The sequence below is a fragment of the Episyrphus balteatus genome, chromosome 1 (assembly GCF_945859705.1).
Source record: "Episyrphus balteatus chromosome 1, idEpiBalt1.1, whole genome shotgun sequence".
Taxonomy (NCBI): domain Eukaryota; kingdom Metazoa; phylum Arthropoda; class Insecta; order Diptera; family Syrphidae; genus Episyrphus; species Episyrphus balteatus.
This window is the reverse complement of record NC_079134.1, coordinates 108,102,508-108,123,625: the sequence shown is the minus strand read 5'-3', so window position 1 is coordinate 108,123,625 and position 21,118 is coordinate 108,102,508. Positions and strand designations below refer to the sequence as shown.

At 32.3% G+C, this 21,118-nt stretch overlaps 1 protein-coding gene across 4 annotated transcripts in view; it reads left to right on the top strand.

Annotated features, from left to right (window-relative positions):
* The window catches only part of LOC129920973 (acidic fibroblast growth factor intracellular-binding protein), a 298,489-nt gene that overhangs the window by 274,313 nt on the left and 3,058 nt on the right, over window positions 1-21,118 (top strand). The window lies entirely within an intron of this gene.

The following is a 21,118-nucleotide window of genomic DNA, read 5'->3' as shown; positions in this document are numbered from 1 at the left end:
TGAAAAGCAAGATCATGATTCGTAATCCTGATGAAAAGCAAGATCTCATGTAGTTGTTGTAATACGTGTTAATTATTAATGATCTATATGGATCAAGTGATACTAAAAAACGGCTAAAAGCACACAACCTGTTTTCTTATGACGTTATCACGTAAAATCATCGTCTGTTTGTAAATGCAAAACTAAAAATCTGCTAAGTTACCTCATCAAAGCGCCAATCGCTATTTTCTTAAGCAACATTTTTGTTTCTATTCAAGTGACGCGCAGTGTGTCTGACGAACTTTTGATTTGTTTGAGTATTTCTTGAAGAATTAATTATAGAACTTATAATATTATCTATAAAACGAGCCCACAATCGCTATGAAAAAAGCAAGTTTTCTGCTACTAGGCCGAGCAAATCCTGGGAGTAGAGGTATAAGGGTCAAAATCATGGAGGTGAAAAATTTGATGTCCAGGCATTTTTTAAAAATTAAAATAACATTTATTGAAAGCTTTACCAATTAAAATAGTTGGCACGCATCTAAGAATATATTTGTTTCGGAAAAGTTTTCATTTCTTTTTTATTGCATCTAATATACCCAAACAAAGCGTTCCCGGACATGTCCATAACTCAAAAACTGAAAATCAAATGGCTTAAAAAAATAAGTTTTGTTATTTTTTATACATTGATAAAAGTTGTCCCAAGAAAAATGACGCATAATACCAAAATTTATTAATGTATCAACATTTTAATCATCTTACGTACAAAAGGGTGCTGCAATTTTTATGGATAAATATATAAAATGTGTGTTAGAAACTAGTTTTAATTTCATTTTTAAGTACCGTACATCAATTAACCGTCATTCCGGGAACGCTTGTTTTGGGGTATAGCGCACACACCATTGGGGCAAGCGGGGCAGTGCCCCGGGGCCCCCAACACGCCTTAGGGCCCCGAATGGAGACTATGCAATGATGGCAACTTTTTATACATGTATGTATAGTATATGTATATATAACGAAGCAAAAAGATAAAGTGCCCAACCCGTAGAATCCGTTGCGTCCGTTCCGTCGAAGTTTTCAACTGACAGCTCGATAAAATACACACGTTCTTATGGAAAGCGACCCATAAGCGACGGATCGAACGGAGGCCGACGGATTCGACGGAAGAAGTAGCCCAACTTTCTACTTTTTCATCCGTCGTATCCTTTGACATTGGTTGTCAACAATAGATCAGTTCGATTTTCTGCTTCTGAGTGCACACCGGGGAGTTTCAGAACTAAGATCTGTGTTCTTTTCTTCTCCGATTTTATGAATTGTGAACTTTCATTGTTCATTTGTGAAGAAATTGAAATAAAATTAGCGTTTAATGATTTACACTGCGCACCACTTGAATAGAAACAACATTTTTTCTTTAGAAAATAACGATTGGCGCTTTGGTGAGGTAACTTAGTAGATTTTTGGTTTTGCATTTTCAAAGAGGAACTCTTAACAAACAATATTGTAAAAACAAAAACCCAAAACAGAAACCGTATGGCTACTAGTTGCGTTTTTTGGCATTACTTTACAAAAAACAGTGTTTTTTTTGCGTCACTTGAATAGAAACAAGCTCTTAAATTAGATAAAAATGATGAAAAAAATAATTTAAAAACTAGCTGCAATTTCCTTCACTTTGCCACTAAAATCGGTCAAAAACGTGGTGTTAGTGCGATGGTAATGTGTTGGTTTGTTCCATCATGGAAGTTATAAAAGGTGCACAACATTAAAAAAGCCTCAAAATGCAAAATAACAACATTTTCAGTTCTACCAAGATAACAAAAAAGTTAACTATTTTATAGTTGCATTCGAACTGAAAAGAAGTGAGGGAAAGAGTGGTTTTTTAAAGGAAAACATACCAACTCAGATGGACCACGTTAATATTAGTCCTATTTCATTGGTTTATGAAAGAATAACTTTTATCGCATCGCCAATAAAGGGCACTAAAATGTGTTATAGTAATACGCTTTGTTTTTATGATGTGCAATAGGAAAATTGAAGCTTCCCGCTTCGAAAAAAGATCCAAACTTTTACAAAGAAATAATGGTAGAAGCTCTTGGGAAGTTTTATGAACGTGGAAAAACAACCGTCTTAGAGATTGCACTATGATAGTTCCAGAAAAAACAACGCAATAGAAACAAAACAGATGCATTCCGGATAAAAACGAAAGTTTATTTCACTTATTCAATCCTTAAATTGTAGAAAATGTCATTTTCTTAATTTGTAAGAACTTACCAAACACTTTTATCACTTTCTCCAATTAGGTCCACGATTGTGTACAGTACAAGTGCATTTTCAATGTTAAATTCTATTTATGCATTTTTTGTGGTTCCTAAGGGTAGCTCGTAACCCATAATTGGTTATAATGTGCAAATAATGTCAAAGTTTAGTACTGTTTTACTAAAATTAGTGTTGTCCATGATTTTTCATCATTTTTATCTAATTTAAGAGCTTGTTTCTATTCAAGTGATGCAAAAAAACACTGTTTTTTGTGAAGTAATGCCAAAAACGCAACTAGTAGCCATACCGTTTCTGTTTTGGGTTTTTTTGTTTTTACAACATTGTTTGTTAAAAGTTCCTTTTTGAAAATGCAAAACCAAAAATCTACTAAGTTACCTCACCAAAGCGCCAATCGCCATTTTCTAATGAAAAATTGTTGTTTCTATTCAAGTGACGCGCAATAATATACATATATCATTTTTTTATTTTGTATTTATTCAGTTTTCATTTACAGTTAAGTTAGTATCTGCGAAGTCGTAGCTTATCTGCAGAGGATTATTTTTCTATACAATCTTATGAATAAAGTGAATAAATAAAAAAAAATTATAATATTCAAAGTTCGAATTAAAAGTATTTTGAAGCTTTATAAATTGATTAGGTACTTGGATTATTTAAGAAGTAAGTTTTTATGTGTTTTTTTCTTTTTTTTTTGAATTAACAATAGTTACTATTTCACGAGGAAGATCGTTGATTAATCGTGGGAACAGTATGTAGTAGTTTGCGTCTGCCGTAGTTATTACAATTTCTAGGGATTTGTAGCATTCCTTGGGCTCTTCTTCTAGTGTTTACTTGATGCTGTATCGGTCGAGTGAATCGGTTGTCATCAAAGTACTCAACAATTGTGGTCATCTTAAAAATATCTTCCACTCTTATAGTTTTAAAACCTGCCTCATTACTTTGTTGACCACTATTTTGAATTATCTTTATAGCTGCATTTTGAAGCTTTTGTATTTTTTGGATATGTGTTTTAGCTGCATTACCCCAAGCAAGTATACCATACCGTATCTTTGACTCTATCAAAGCATAATAAACTTGCTTTAAGACGCTTTCAGATGCATGATATTTCAAATGTGTAATGGCAAATAAGGCTTTTTTGAGGTCCATTCGTAGTTTGTCGATGTGCTTATCCCAAAGAAAATGACAATCTATCACTACACCCAGATATTTATAGTTGTTCACTAGCTCAATGCGTTCCTTCGGTGTGTTTGGGCAAGCATCATTTTCGAAGTAAATCCGCTGTTCTGTTTGCTTGAAGTGTGAACTTCGAATGTGCATCATTTTGGTTTTGGAGGCGTTTATTACTAAACCGTTATCGTGACACCATCTCACAGCCGCATTTAATTCTGTTTGCATCATCGTAACTGCAGTTTCCAGAGAACTATGACGGACAACTATAGCCGTATCATCAGCAAAAGCAAATGGGCAATTCCATGGTAACTCACGTTACATTCACAAAAATTTCCAACACATAAATAATTTTTTTTTTTCAATTTTAATGTAAATTGATACGAAATTACTATCCATGGTTTTGGAGTATAATATTCCACAAATTGACTCTGTTTAGTGAAAATAAAACAGTTTTAATATGTCAAATTTGGTAACTTAGTTCTTGTTCAAAAGTCTTTAAACCTTTTTCGTTTGCATTTTTTTGCTCGCTACTGTATAAGGCTTAATTAGTTATCGCCTCTTGGACAACTCTTCTTACCACTACCTATATTAACTAATGGGTCTGTAATTGTTATTTGATATAGGGTAGAAGAGTCGGACGAGTAAAATGGCATGTACAACAAAATATAATATTTAACCAAATTCGTTACAAAATTATGATAGGAATCAAATAGTTATTCCGTTTTTCTACAAAACATACAGATATAAATATGTAAGGTCTTAATCTTTAGCTTAAGTACTTACCTATAAGATTTTTTATCTTAAAAATTAAAAAAAAGTTAACAAATAAATGATTTTCAGAAATTTTTTTTCAATAAAAGCCGTTTTTTATTATTTGATCCATATAGATCATTAATTAACACGTATTACAACAACTACATGATCACGATTCGTGATCCTGATGAAAAGCAAGATCATGATTCGTAATCCTGATGAAAAGCAAGATCTCATGTAGTTGTTGTAATACGTGTTAATTATTAATGATCTATATGGATCAAGTGATACTAAAAAACGGCTAAAAGCACACAACCTGTTTTCTTATGACGTTATCACGTAAAATCATCGTCTGTTTGTAAATGCAAAACTAAAAATCTGCTAAGTTACCTCATCAAAGCGCCAATCGCTATTTTCTTAAGCAACATTTTTGTTTCTATTCAAGTGACGCGCAGTGTGTCTGACGAACTTTTGATTTGTTTGAGTATTTCTTGAAGAATTAATTATAGAACTTATAATATTATCTATAAAACGAGCCCACAATCGCTATGAAAAAAGCAAGTTTTCTGCTACTAGGCCGAGCAAATCCTGGGAGTAGAGGTATAAGGGTCAAAATCATGGAGGTGAAAAATTTGATGTCCAGGCATTTTTTAAAAATTAAAATAACATTTATTGAAAGCTTTACCAATTAAAATAGTTGGCACGCATCTAAGAATATATTTGTTTCGGAAAAGTTTTCATTTCTTTTTTATTGCATCTAATATACCCAAACAAAGCGTTCCCGGACATGTCCATAACTCAAAAACTGAAAATCAAATGGCTTAAAAAAATAAGTTTTGTTATTTTTTATACATTGATAAAAGTTGTCCCAAGAAAAATGACGCATAATACCAAAATTTATTAATCTATCAACATTTTAATCATCTTACGTACAAAAGGGTGCTGCAATTTTTATGGATAAATATATAAAATGTGTGTTAGAAACTAGTTTTAATTTCATTTTTAAGTACCGTACATCAATTAACCGTCATTCCGGGAACGCTTGTTTTGGGGTATAGCGCACACACCATTGGGGCAAGCGGGGCAGTGCCCCGGGGCCCCCAACACGCCTTAGGGCCCCGAATGGAGACTATGCAATGATGGCAACTTTTTATACATGTATGTATAGTATATGTATATATAACGAAGCAAAAAGATAAAGTGCCCAACCCGTAGAATCCGTTGCGTCCGTTCCGTCGAAGTTTTCAACTGACAGCTCGATAAAATACACACGTTCTTATGGAAAGCGACCCATAAGCGACGGATCGAACGGAGGCCGACGGATTCGACGGAAGAAGTAGCCCAACTTTCTACTTTTTCATCCGTCGTATCCTTTGACATTGGTTGTCAACAATAGATCAGTTCGATTTTCTGCTTCTGAGTGCACACCGGGGAGTTTCAGAACTAAGATCTGTGTTCTTTTCTTCTCCGATTTTATGAATTGTGAACTTTCATTGTTCATTTGTGAAGAAATTGAAATAAAATTAGCGTTTAATGATTTACACTGCGCACCACTTGAATAGAAACAACATTTTTTCTTTAGAAAATAACGATTGGCGCTTTGGTGAGGTAACTTAGTAGATTTTTGGTTTTGCATTTTCAAAGAGGAACTCTTAACAAACAATATTGTAAAAACAAAAACCCAAAACAGAAACCGTATGGCTACTAGTTGCGTTTTTTGGCATTACTTTACAAAAAACAGTGTTTTTTTTGCGTCACTTGAATAGAAACAAGCTCTTAAATTAGATAAAAATGATGAAAAAAATAATTTAAAAACTAGCTGCAATTTCCTTCACTTTGCCACTAAAATCGGTCAAAAACGTGGTGTTAGTGCGATGGTAATGTGTTGGTTTGTTCCATCATGGAAGTTATAAAAGGTGCACAACATTAAAAAAGCCTCAAAATGCAAAATAACAACATTTTCAGTTCTACCAAGATAACAAAAAAGTTAACTATTTTATAGTTGCATTCGAACTGAAAAGAAGTGAGGGAAAGAGTGGTTTTTTAAAGGAAAACATACCAACTCAGATGGACCACGTTAATATTAGTCCTATTTCATTGGTTTATGAAAGAATAACTTTTATCGCATCGCCAATAAAGGGCACTAAAATGTGTTATAGTAATACGCTTTGTTTTTATGATGTGCAATAGGAAAATTGAAGCTTCCCGCTTCGAAAAAAGATGCAAACTTTTAAAAAGAAATAATGGTAGAAGCTCTTGGGAAGTTTTATGAACGTGGAAAAACAACCGTCTTAGAGATTGCACTATGATAGTTCCAGAAAAAACAACGCAATAGAAACAAAACAGATGCATTCCGGATAAAAAACGAAAGTTTATTTCACTTATTCAATCCTTAAATTGTAGAAAATGTCATTTTCTTAATTTGTAAGAACTTACCAAACACTTTTATCACTTTCTCCAATTAGGTCCACGATTGTGTACAGTACAAGTGCATTTTCAATGTTAAATTCTATTTATGCATTTTTTGTGGTTCCTAAGGGTAGCTCGTAACCCATAATTGGTTATAATGTGCAAATAATGTCAAAGTTTAGTACTGTTTTACTAAAATTAGTGTTGTCCATGATTTTTCATCATTTATATCTAATTTAAGAGCTTGTTTCTATTCAAGTGATGCAAAAAAACACTGTTTTTTGTGAAGTAATGCCAAAAACGCAACTAGTAGCCATACCGTTTCTGTTTTGGGTTTTTTTGTTTTTACAACATTGTTTGTTAAAAGTTCCTTTTTGAAAATGCAAAACCAAAAATCTACTAAGTTACCTCACCAAAGCGCCAATCGCCATTTTCTAAAGAAAAATTGTTGTTTCTATTCAAGTGACGCGCAATAATATACATATATCATTTTTTTATTTTGTATTTATTCAGTTTTCATTTACAGTTAAGTTAGTATCTGCGAAGTCGTAGCTTATCTGCAGAGGATTATTTTTCTATACAATCTTATGAATAAAGTGAATAAATAAAAAAAAATTATAATATTCAAAGTTCGAATTAAAAGTATTTTGAAGCTTTATAAATTGATTAGGTACTTGGATTATTTAAGAAGTAAGTTTTTATGTGTTTTTTTCTTTTTTTTTTGAATTAACAATAGTTACTATTTCACGAGGAAGATCGTTGATTAATCGTGGGAACAGTATGTAGTAGTTTGCGTCTGCCGTAGTTATTACAATTTCTAGGGATTTGTAGCATTCCTTGGGCTCTTCTTCTAGTGTTTACTTGATGCTGTATCGGTCGAGTGAATCGGTTGTCATCAAAGTACTCAACAATTGTGGTCATCTTAAAAATATCTTCCACTCTTATAGTTTTAAAACCTGCCTCATTACTTTGTTGACCACTATTTTGAATTATCTTAATAGCTGCATTTTGAAGCTTTTGTATTTTTTGGATATGTGTTTTAGCTGCATTACCCCAAGCAAGTATACCATACCGTATCTTTGACTCTATCAAAGCATAATAAACTTGCTTTAAGACGCTTTCAGATGCATGATATTTCAAATGTGTAATGGCAAATAAGGCTTTTTTGAGGTCCATTCGTAGTTTGTCGATGTGCTTATCCCAAAGAAAATGACAATCTATCACTACACCCAGATATTTATAGTTGTTCACTAGCTCAATACGTTCCTTCGGTGTGTTTGGGCAAGCATCATTTTCGAAGTAAATCCGCTGTTCTGTTTGCTTGAAGTGTGAACTTCGAATGTGCATCATTTTGGTTTTGGAGGCGTTTATTACTAAACCGTTATCGTGACACCATCTCACAGCCGCATTTAATTCTGTTTGCATCATCGTAACTGCAGTTTCCAGAGAACTATGACGGACAACTATAGCCGTATCATCAGCAAAAGCAAATGGGCAATTCCATGGTAACTCACGTTACATTCACAAAAATTTCCAACACATAAATAATTTTTTTTTTTTCAATTTTAATGTAAATTGATACGAAATTACTATCCATGAATGGAGCATAACTATTACTTTCATAATTAACTAAAAAAATTGTTTTTATTTTTAACATTTGCTTGGGAAAAATAAAAGTTTGATGGTAACTCACGTTACAAAAATCGGACACGAATTTTAAGAGTCCGACAGTATGAGGTTTTTGTGTGAAATTAAGAATCTCAATTTGTTTTCAATGAAGATTCAATGAAGATTCCATACATACAAAATTACAAGCTTTTAATATGAGTGACAAAATCAAACATTTTTTTAGTATTTCGAGGAAAAATTTTAAAATATTTAGGTAACTCACGTTACATTCTTTTGGTAACCCATGTTACCTGCGATTTGTGGTTCCAAAAGTAAAGAAAAGATGCATTTTCACTCAAGTTTTTTTTTAACCGAATAGTGTGTAACGAAGCTTGCTTAAATGTTAACTTATTTTAGCACTCACGAGGGGATATTGTTATCGTCACTATTAGACTCATCATATTTTCAGTTTGCTTGTTTTTCCGTCATTTTCATGTGAAATTCTTCTGTTGTTGGCAAGCTTATGCTATAAAAATGCTTTTAGACTATTAAACTCCCTGAATTTTATGTCTATCCATAAGGGAATACAACAAAGAATCTTTTCTTGCAACTTGCATAAAGAGTTGCCGTTTGTAAATAGTTGCTAATAAAAAAAGTAAAAAAGTCTGCATAATTTGTTCAAAATTCGTGTCCACTTTTTCATGGAAATACCCAAATGGTATACTTTGTTTGAAAACTCTGAGTAACTCGTTGGTATATAATATGAACAAAATCGGTCCTAATTTTGAACCCTGTGGCACTCCATATTTCATTATCTTTTTGTCACTTAAAGCATCTTTTATCTTAACACAAAATGTTCTGTTTTGTAGATAATCCGTCAACCAATCGGCCATTGTGCCGCGTATTCCAATCCTTCGCAATGCTTCAATAAGATTAGAATGGTTCAAGGTATCGAAAGCCTTACTAAAATCCATGTACATTACTAACACATGGTGACCTTTATCCAAGCTTTCATTAACACAATTTGCGAATTCACCAAGTAATTGTCCAGTATTCTTATTTTTTTGAAAACCGTACTGATTCTTATGTATCAGAGAGTGCTTTTCAATAAAATTTTGCAACCTGTTCACTATTACATCCTCCAAGCACTTTTCTACAACTGAAAGAATCGATATTGGTCGGTAGTTGTTCCATTGATTTTTGGTTCCACCTTCTAAGTCCACAGTCTAACAACTGCTGTTTTCAAAGTTGAAGGGATAATTGATTGAGTAAGACTTAAATTGATTAAATTACAAATAATTGGAGCAAAAATATCGGAATGGCTTTTGATATCAATTGCCCTGATGCCATCAACTCCTGGTGCCTTATCCTCTCCAAGAGATTTTATAATGGTTTGTATCTCCGTTACGTTTGTTGCGTAAGCAAAGATTGAGTTTTCCACAGTCTCATTTACATTATTTGATGTTATTACGTTGCATTTGTGGATGACATTATCCGTTTGGGTTGCAAAAAACTCTGCAAGTTCGTTGGTGAGAAAAGTCATTCCTTTCTTGAAGTTCTTTTCCATTGTTTCGTCAATGTTTGTTCTTTTTCTTCCTAGTATTTCATTGATCAGTCCCCATGTTTTCCGCGGATCAGTTTTGAATTGTATGAATTTATTTTTATAGTAATAACACTTCTGATACGCTATGCTTTTGTTAATTTTGTTTCGTATGCTCTTGTACTCTGTTTCATAAGTTAAATTTCTACGATTATTCTTCCACCTTCTATACAATACATCTCTTTGCTTGCATTCTGCTTTGAGGTTTGGCGTTATCCAAGGACTATTCTGCCTTTTTTGTGTTGTTTTTCGTAACGATGTTGATTTTTTGTAGATATTTTCCAATTTATTAAAAAGTTTTGTGTACATCATAACCGCGTTTTGTTCTTCTAGCACGACTTTCCAATCTTCTTCATGAATAAGTTGGCTTACTTTTGAGCTACCAATGTATGTGAAAGTTGGATATTGTCTTTCCTTTGGTTTTTCTAAGTTCTCATAGTAAAGAATTTTATTTTCAATTCATTTATAAAATGGTTTACATTTAAACAGAAACTACTCCAATGTAAACGCAATGATCTTATATTAAAACATAAAAAACAACAATTATAATTTTTCAATTCATTTACACCAATGCCGTCAAAGCCATGTATCACCCTACACTTTTGCTTAACTATAATTTCAGTTTTTTCATTTGTGGTATCCATTTTTTATATTTCATTTTAAATTTCTATTTGTACTGTTTAGAAACAACAACAATTATTGTTATTGTGTTCTCTTTATGTTGCTTACGTCTTGTGCAGTGGCAATTATTATGGATTGTGTGTTTTCGATTCTTCGTGCTAATATTTTTCCCGCACTCTCCCACACATATTTCCAATTTTCTTGTTTTGCCTTTTCTTTCGTTAACCACAAGAGATGCTTATTACTTTTTGTGAGCTGATTATTAACATAAATTTTAGCATCAAACTCAGCACTCAACGAATTAATATTAAAATTGTTTGTGTTTTTTCTTACTGTGTGAGGTTTAATTGGCCCAGTGGCGCGCGCTTGTTTAAGAAATTCAGTTTTGCATGTATTTGATGTAAATGTAACAATAATGTTTGATTTTTCTGGGTTTTTAACGTTAGTTCTATAAACATCAGTTATATCAGTGTCAGTTATTTCCTTATTTATTGTTTTACCAATTCCTTTAACAATTTCTAACAAGTTTTCTTGTGTTGTTCGTGGAATATTTTTTATGTCGATATTATTTTTAAGCATTTTTTGTTCCACGGTGTTTATTTGTAATTGCATGTTTTCTATGATAAAGTCTTTCTTTTTATTATTTTCTTTCAGTTCATTTATTTCTTTGTAAAAGCTTTCAATGAGGTTATTGTTTTTCACCATATAAGCATTCATCTCATTGTATTTCTGGCTTATGAATTCGCAACTCGATGATCGATGATATATTCTTTAGTTGATCTTTCAATTGCCGAATCTCAGCCAGCAAAGCTTGGTTGTCGTTGCTGTTGTTGCTTGGAGCCTCATTGTTGGTGCCAGGGCTATTTCCCGTTCTATACCGTTTTGCTGTTTGCGCGTCTGGTGTTTGCATTCTAAGTGTTGTTCCATTATTACTGCTTTGTCTATCAACTGTGTTTCTACAGATTGGCATCTCCAAGACTCTTTCTTCGTTCCCATGGTCCTCCAAGTTCTTTCTGTTACAGTTGTACATTGGAAATGCAGCTTACGTTTGCATAGCGAGCACTCTACGAAATCGCCCTCAGTTGGGATATCATCACCACAAGAAGAGCATTCAGTCATTTTTGAAATTTACAAATCAATTAGAAGAAGGAAAATTTATATAATGTTCGTGATAATAAATAAAAAAGAGAACTTCAATAAAATAAATAAAGTTTTCAACTTTCTTGTTTTTCCTGTTTTTTTTTTTGTTTGTTTTTCTAAGTAAATAATTAAATATCTAAATTCTGTTGTAGAGTTCAATTTTACAATACCGAAATCATACCTAAAACTGATAATGTTATTAAAAATTGTTTTTAACTGAAGAGCAAGTACCTACATGAAATCTATTCGCGCATTTTATTTTAATAAAAAAAGAGCGACGATAATAGTTAACAATTTTTTGCATCAAAACTTTATAAGTGCACATTCAGCGATAAAATATCGAACACACCTTGGAATTTGAAGTGAGCTGTCAAAAAGCAATCCGGCGTACGACGTATTCTATGGGTCACCCCTTTCTGTCCCAACGGACGCAACGGATTCTATGGGTTGGACCCTTAAGATGTTTTACATGAATCACTTCGAATACAAGAGAGACAAATTATATTCTTCAGTGTAATGCATAATGAATCGGTGGCCAGCTAGATATTTATTTCATCTCAAAAAAATATTACCTCAGGGGCAACAAACAAATAAATAGCTTTTTTGAAAGAAAAATTATATACTTATTATCTTAGAGCTCCAAAAAATATTACTTGTATAAACTTAGCGACCAACGAATGATACATGAAGGACCCAAAAAAAAAAAAGAGTTGGGCGTTTACGTACTTTTTTATTTGTTCTTATTTTCTATATCAAATGGGACCCAAAGATTAAATGGGCCCCAAAATTTAATCTTGCCCCGCAACTCAACGTACGCCACTGGGTATAGCTAGATTGAAATTTAAATTTGTTGGTTATCTTATGATCAAAAATCGAGGCCACTACAATATAATCTCAAAAATATTGCATTTTACTTTGTTACATACAAAATAAAAATAAATTAAGGTCAACATTTCATTTCCGGGAACGCTCTTAGAACTGAATATACAGGGTGTCCCAAAAGTAATGCATCAAACGAAATATGGTGAAAGGCCAACTTTAGGGCTCTCAGAATTTGGTAACTTGTTCATCCCAAATCCTTACGGTTTTCGATTTAATGCAGTTTTTGAGAAATTTAAAAAATCTCGACTTTGCAACAGTATTTTGCAACCTCCGCTCATAATTGATTTTTGTTTTTTACAATTCTTTCACTAAAACATTGCCTAATAATAAGAAATAATTAATTAATCAAAATATTTTTTATTTCATACGCCATTTTGCTGCAAATTAATTAACAGTTCCATGTTTTATAAAAACTCAATTTCTTACTTTTATTTCAGAGCAACACCCTGAAAAAAATTTGTATGGTGTGAAACTGGTTTATTATTTTGAAAACTTGCCGTGTTATTGCAGTTTTCAAAAATGTATAAAAGTTTCCAAAGTTGAAATTAGAACGAAAGATATAACAGTATTGCAACAGTATTTTGCAACCTCCGCTCATAATTGATTTTTGTTTTTTACAATTCTTTCACTAAAACATTGCCTAATAATAAGAAATAATTAATTAATCAAAATATTTTTTATTTCATACGCCATTTTGCTGCAAATTAATTAACAGTTCCATGTTTTATAAAAACTCAATTTCTTACTTTTATTTCAGAGCAACACCCTGAAAAAAATTTGTATGGTGTGAAAGTGGTTTATTATTTTGAAAACTTGCCGTGTTATTGCAGTTTTCAAAAATGCATACAAATTTCCAAAGTTGAAATTAGAACGAAAGAAAACCTGAAAATTACTCTTGTTTTTGTTTTCTATTCTGATTCTGATTGACAATTCGTCGCTGTCTGCGAATTGAAATATTAACTCATGTGAAAGATATGTCAAAATATGCGACCATCCACAGTTCGCAGTTCGTAGTTCGTAGCTCAAAATTGTATCAAAACAAAGTTGATTTTTTAAAAATTCGGTCATCGAAATGTCCCACCTCCATGATTTTGACCCATAACCAAAATATAAGCTAGCAATTTTGTAGCCATACGCATCTTGTGAAGCGCAGGGACATATGTAAGTCCCCGGGCACAAGTCCCGAATTTTTTTTTCGGGACTTATGTCCCACTTTACTGGGTCATAAGTCCCGAATCGAATTCGGAAATTATGCCCCACCCTACTAAAACATTAGTTCCGAAACTTTCGGGGCTTACACTGCGCGTCACTTGAATAGAAACAACAATTTTTCTTTAGTAGTGAGGCAACTTAGAAGATTTTTGGTTTTGCATTTTCAAAAAGGAACTTTTAACAAACAATGTTGTAAAAACGAAAAACCCAAAACAGAAACCCCATGGCTACTAGTTGTGTTTTTTCGCATTATTTCACAAAAAACAGTTTTTTTTGCGTCACTTGAATAGAAACATGTAAAAATGATGAAAAATCATGGACAACGCTAATTTTAGTAAAGCAATGTTAAACTTTGACATTATTTGCACATTATAACCAATTATAGGCTACGAGCTACCATTAGGCATCACAGAAAATGTATAATTAGAAGCTAACATTGGAAATGCACTTGTACTATGCAAAATCGTGAAAGATATTGATATTGAAATTTGCCAAATTTGGATGAGAATATTTTCAAAGTATCGTAATCTAGTGATTAAATAAAAAAAAATAAGACAGGTGAGACCCAAATCAAGAGTAGAGAAAAAATAATTTAACAACTAGCTGCAATTTTCTTCACTTTGCCGCTAAAATCGGTCAAAAACGTGGTTTAAGTGCGATGGTAATGTGTTGGTTTGTTCCATCACGGAAGTTATAAAATGTGCGCATCATTTAATAAGCCTCAAAATGCAAAATACATAACAGCATTTTAAGTTCCTCCAAGATAACAAAAAAGTTAACTATTTTATAGTTGCATTCGAACTGAAAAAAAATGAGAGAAAGAGTGGTTTTTTAAAAGTAAACATACCAACTCAGGTGGACCATATTAATATTAGTCCTATATCATTGGTTTAAGAAAGAATAACTTTTATCGCACCGCCACCAAATGTGTTATTCTAGTAATATGCTTTGATTTTATGATGTGCAATAGCAAAATTGAAGCTTCACGCTTCGAAAAAAGATGCAAACTTTTACAAAGAAATAATGGTAGAAGCTCTTGGCAAGTTTAGGAACGTGGAAGAACAACCGTCATAGAGATTGCGCAAGGATAGTTCCAGAAAAAAAAAGAACGCAATAGAAACAAAACAGATCCATTCCGGATGAAAACGAAAGTTTATTTCAATTATTCAATCCTTAAATTGTAGAAAATGTCATTTTCTTAATTTGTAAGAAGTTACCAAACACTATAATCACTTTCTCCAATTAGGTCCACGATTGTGTACAGTACAAGTGCATTTTCAATGTTAGCTGCATGCATTTTCTGTGGTGCCTAATGGTAGCTTGTAGCCCATAATTGGTTAAAATGTCAAATAATGTCAAAGTTTAGTATTGCCTTACTAAAATTAGTGTTGTCGATGATTTTTCATCATTTTTATCTAATTTAATAGCTTGTTTCTATTCAAGTGACGCAAAAAAAAAACTGTTTTTTGTGAAGTAATGCGAAAAAAGCGCAACTAGTAGCCATATGATTTCTGTTTTGGGTTTTTCGTTTTTACAACATTAGTTTGATGGTAACTCACGTTACAAAAATCGGACACGAATTTTAAGAGTCCGACAGTATGAGGTTTTTGTGTGAAATTAAGAATCTCAATTTGTTTTCAATGAAGATTCAATGAAGATTCCATACATACAAAATTACAAGCTTTTAATATGAGTGACAAAATCAAACATTTTTTTAGTATTTCGAGGAAAAATTTTAAAATATTTAGGTAACTCACGTTACATTCTTTTGGTAACCCATGTTACCTGCGATTTGTGGTTCCAAAAGTAAAGAAAAGATGCATTTTCACTCAAGTTTTTTTTTAACCGAATAGTGTGTAACGAAGCTTGCTTAAATGTTAACTTATTTTAGCACTCACGAGGGGATATTGTTATCGTCACTATTAGACTCATCATATTTTCAGTTTGCTTGTTTTTCCGTCATTTTCATGTGAAATTCTTCTGTTGTTGGCAAGCTTATGCTATAAAAATGCTTTTAGACTATTAAACTCCCTGAATTTTATGTCTATCCATAAGGGAATACAACAAAGAATCTTTTCTTGCAACTTGCATAAAGAGTTGCCGTTTGTAAATAGTTGCTAATAAAAAAAGTAAAAAAGTCTGCATAATTTGTTCAAAATTCGTGTCCACTTTTTCATGGAAATACCCAAATGGTATACTTTGTTTGAAAACTCTGAGTAACTCGTTGGTATATAATATGAACAAAATCGGTCCTAATTTTGAACCCTGTGGCACTCCATATTTCATTATCTTTTTGTCACTTAAAGCATCTTTTATCTTAACACAAAATGTTCTGTTTTGTAGATAATCCGTCAACCAATCGGCCATTGTGCCGCGTATTCCAATCCTTCGCAATGCTTCAATAAGATTAGAATGGTTCAAGGTATCGAAAGCCTTACTAAAATCCATGTACATTACTAACACATGGTGACCTTTATCCAAGCTTTCATTAACACAATTTGCGAATTCACCAAGTAATTGTCCAGTATTCTTATTTTTTTGAAAACCGTACTGATTCTTATGTATCAGAGAGTGCTTTTCAATAAAATTTTGCAACCTGTTCACTATTACATCCTCCAAGCACTTTTCTACAACTGAAAGAATCGATATTGGTCGGTAGTTGTTCCATTGATTTTTGGTTCCACCTTCTAAGTCCACAGTCTAACAACTGCTGTTTTCAAAGTTGAAGGGATAATTGATTGAGTAAGACTTAAATTGATTAAATTACAAATAATTGGAGCAAAAATATCGGAATGGCTTTTGATATCAATTGCCCTGATGCCATCAACTCCTGGTGCCTTATCCTCTCCAAGAGATTTTATAATGGTTTGTATCTCCGTTACGTTTGTTGCGTAAGCAAAGATTGAGTTTTCCACAGTCTCATTTACATTATTTGATGTTATTACGTTGCATTTGTGGATGACATTATCCGTTTGGGTTGCAAAAAACTCTGCAAGTTCGTTGGTGAGAAAAGTCATTTCTATCTTGAAGTTCTTTTCCATTGTTTCGTCAATGTTTGTTCTTTTTCTTCCTAGTATTTCATTGATCAGTCCCCATGTTTTCCGCGGATCAGTTTTGAATTGTATGAATTTATTTTTATAGTAATAACACTTCTGATACGCTATGCTTTTGTTAATTTTGTTTCGTATGCTCTTGTACTCTGTTTCATAAGTTAAATTTCTACGATTATTCTTCCACCTTCTATACAATACATCTCTTTGCTTGCATTCTGCTTTGAGGTTTGGCGTTATCCAAGGACTATTCTGCCTTTTTTGTGTTGTTTTTCGTAACGATGTTGATTTTTTGTAGATATTTTCCAATTTATTAAAAAGTTTTGTGTACATCATAACCGCGTTTTGTTCTTCTAGCACGACTTTCCAATCTTCTTCATGAATAAGTTGGCTTACTTTTGAGCTACCAATATATGTGAAAGTTGGATATTGTCTTTCCTTTGGTTTTTCTAAGTTCTCATAGTAAAGAATTTTATTTTCAATTCATTTATAAAATGGTTTACATTTAAACAGAAACTACTCCAATGTAAACGCAATGATCTTATATTAAAACATAAAAAACAACAATTATAATTTTTCAATTCATTTACACCAATGCCGTCAAAGCCATGTATCACCCTACACTTTTGCTTAACTATAATTTCAGTTTTTTCATTTGTGGTATCCATTTTTTATATTTCATTTTAAATTTCTATTTGTACTGTTTAGAAACAACAACAATTATTGTTATTGTGTTCTCTTTATGTTGCTTACGTCTTGTGCAGTGGCAATTATTATGGATTGTGTGTTTTCGATTCTTCGTGCTAATATTTTTCCCGCACTCTCCCACACATATTTCCAATTTTCTTGTTTTGCCTTTTCTTTCGTTAACCACAAGAGATGCTTATTACTTTTTGTGAGCTGATTATTAACATAAATTTTAGCATCAAACTCAGCACTCAACGAATTAATATTAAAATTGTTTGTGTTTTTTCTTACTGTGTGAGGTTTAATTGGCCCAGTGGCGCGCGCTTGTTTAAGAAATTCAGTTTTGCATGTATTTGATGTAAATGTAACAATAATGTTTGATTTTTCTGGGTTTTTAACGTTAGTTCTATAAACATCAGTTATATCAGTGTCAGTTATTTCCTTATTTATTGTTTTACCAATTCCTTTAACAATTTCTAACAAGTTTTCTTGTGTTGTTCGTGGAATATTTTTTATGTCGATATTATTTTTAAGCATTTTTTGTTCCACGGTGTTTATTTGTAATTGCATGTTTTCTATGATAAAGTCTTTCTTTTTATTATTTTCTTTCAGTTCATTTATTTCTTTGTAAAAGCTTTCAATGAGGTTATTGTTTTTCACCATATAAGCATTCATCTCATTGTATTTCTGGCTTATGAATTCGCAACTCGATGATATATTCTTTAGTTGATCTTTCAATTGCCGAATCTCAGCCAGCAAAGCTTGGTTGTCGTTGCTGTTGTTGCTTGGAGCCTCATTGTTGGTGCCAGGGCTATTTCCCGTTCTATACCGTTTTGCTGTTTGCGCGTCTGGTGTTTGCATTCTAAGTGTTGTTCCATTATTACTGCTTTGTCTATCAACTGTGTTTCTACAGATTGGCATCTCCAAGACTCTTTCTTCGTTCCCATGGTCCTCCAAGTTCTTTCTGTTACAGTTGTACATTGGAAATGCAGCTTACGTTTGCATAGCGAGCACTCTACGAAATCGCCCTCAGTTGGGATATCATCACCACAAGAAGAGCATTCAGTCATTTTTGAAATTTACAAATCAATTAGAAGAAGGAAAATTTATATAATGTTCGTGATAATAAATAAAAAAGAGAACTTCAATAAAATAAATAAAGTTTTCAACTTTCTTGTTTTTCCTGTTTTTTTTTTTGTTTGTTTTTCTAAGTAAATAATTAAATATCTAAATTCTGTTGTAGAGTTCAATTTTACAATACCGAAATCATACCTAAAACTGATAATGTTATTAAAAATTGTTTTTAACTGAAGAGCAAGTACCTACATGAAATCTATTCGCGCATTTTATTTTAATAAAAAAAGAGCGACGATAATAGTTAACAATTTTTTGCATCAAAACTTTATAAGTGCACATTCAGCGATAAAATATCGAACACACCTTGGAATTTGAAGTGAGCTGTCAAAAAGCAATCCGGCGTACGACGTATTCTATGGGTCACCCCTTTCTGTCCCAACGGACGCAACGGATTCTATGGGTTGGACCCTTAAGATGTTTTACATGAATCACTTCGAATACAAGAGAGACAAATTATATTCTTCAGTGTAATGCATAATGAATCGGTGGCCAGCTAGATATTTATTTCATCTCAAAAAAATATTACCTCAGGGGCAACAAACAAATAAATAGCTTTTTTGAAAGAAAAATTATATACTTATTATCTTAGAGCTCCAAAAAATATTACTTGTATAAACTTAGCGACCAACGAATGATACATGAAGGACCCAAAAAAAAAAAAGAGTTGGGCGTTTACGTACTTTTTTATTTGTTCTTATTTTCTATATCAAATGGGACCCAAAGATTAAATGGGCCCCAAAATTTAATCTTGCCCCGCAACTCAACGTACGCCACTGGGTATAGCTAGATTGAAATTTAAATTTGTTGGTTATCTTATGATCAAAAATCGAGGCCACTACAATATAATCTCAAAAATATTGCATTTTACTTTGTTACATACAAAATAAAAATAAATTAAGGTCAACATTTCATTTCCGGGAACGCTCTTAGAACTGAATATACAGGGTGTCCCAAAAGTAATGCATCAAACGAAATATGGTGAAAGGCCAACTTTAGGGCTCTCAGAATTTGGTAACTTGTTCATCCCAAATCCTTACGGTTTTCGATTTAATGCAGTTTTTGAGAAATTTAAAAAATCTCGACTTTGCAACAGTATTTTGCAACCTCCGCTCATAATTGATTTTTGTTTTTTACAATTCTTTCACTAAAACATTGCCTAATAATAAGAAATAATTAATTAATCAAAATATTTTTTATTTCATACGCCATTTTGCTGCAAATTAATTAACAGTTCCATGTTTTATAAAAACTCAATTTCTTACTTTTATTTCAGAGCAACACCCTGAAAAAAATTTGTATGGTGTGAAACTGGTTTATTATTTTGAAAACTTGCCGTGTTATTGCAGTTTTCAAAAATGTATAAAAGTTTCCAAAGTTGAAATTAGAACGAAAGATATAACAGTATTGCAACAGTATTTTGCAACCTCCGCTCATAATTGATTTTTGTTTTTTACAATTCTTTCACTAAAACATTGCCTAATAATAAGAAATAATTAATTAATCAAAATATTTTTTATTTCATACGCCATTTTGCTGCAAATTAATTAACAGTTCCATGTTTTATAAAAACTCAATTTCTTACTTTTATTTCAGAGCAACACCCTGAAAAAAATTTGTATGGTGTGAAAGTGGTTTATTATTTTGAAAACTTGCCGTGTTATTGCAGTTTTCAAAAATGCATACAAATTTCCAAAGTTGAAATTAGAACGAAAGAAAACCTGAAAATTACTCTTGTTTTTGTTTTCTATTCTGATTCTGATTGACAATTCGTCGCTGTCTGCGAATTGAAATATTAACTCATGTGAAAGATATGTCAAAATATGCGACCATCCACAGTTCGCAGTTCGTAGTTCGTAGCTCAAAATTGTATCAAAACAAAGTTGATTTTTTAAAAATTCGGTCATCGAAATGTCCCACCTCCATGATTTTGACCCATAACCAAAATATAAGCTAGCAATTTTGTAGCCATACGCATCTTGTGAAGCGCAGGGACATATGTAAGTCCCCGGGCACAAGTCCCGAATTTTTTTTTCGGGACTTATGTCCCACTTTACTGGGTCATAAGTCCCGAATCGAATTCGGAAATTATGCCCCACCCTACTAAAACATTAGTTCCGAAACTTTCGGGGCTTACACTGCGCGTCACTTGAATAGAAACAACAATTTTTCTTTAGTAGTGAGGCAACTTAGAAGATTTTTGGTTTTGCATTTTCAAAAAGGAACTTTTAACAAACAATGTTGTAAAAACGAAAAACCCAAAACAGAAACCCCATGGCTACTAGTTGTGTTTTTTCGCATTATTTCACAAAAAACAGTTTTTTTTGCGTCACTTGAATAGAAACATGTAAAAATGATGAAAAATCATGGACAACGCTAATTTTAGTAAAGCAATGTTAAACTTTGACATTATTTGCACATTATAACCAATTATAGGCTACGAGCTACCATTAGGCATCACAGAAAATGTATAATTAGAAGCTAACATTGGAAATGCACTTGTACTATGCAAAATCGTGAAAGATATTGATATTGAAATTTGCCAAATTTGGATGAGAATATTTTCAAAGTATCGTAATCTAGTGATTAAATAAAAAAAAAT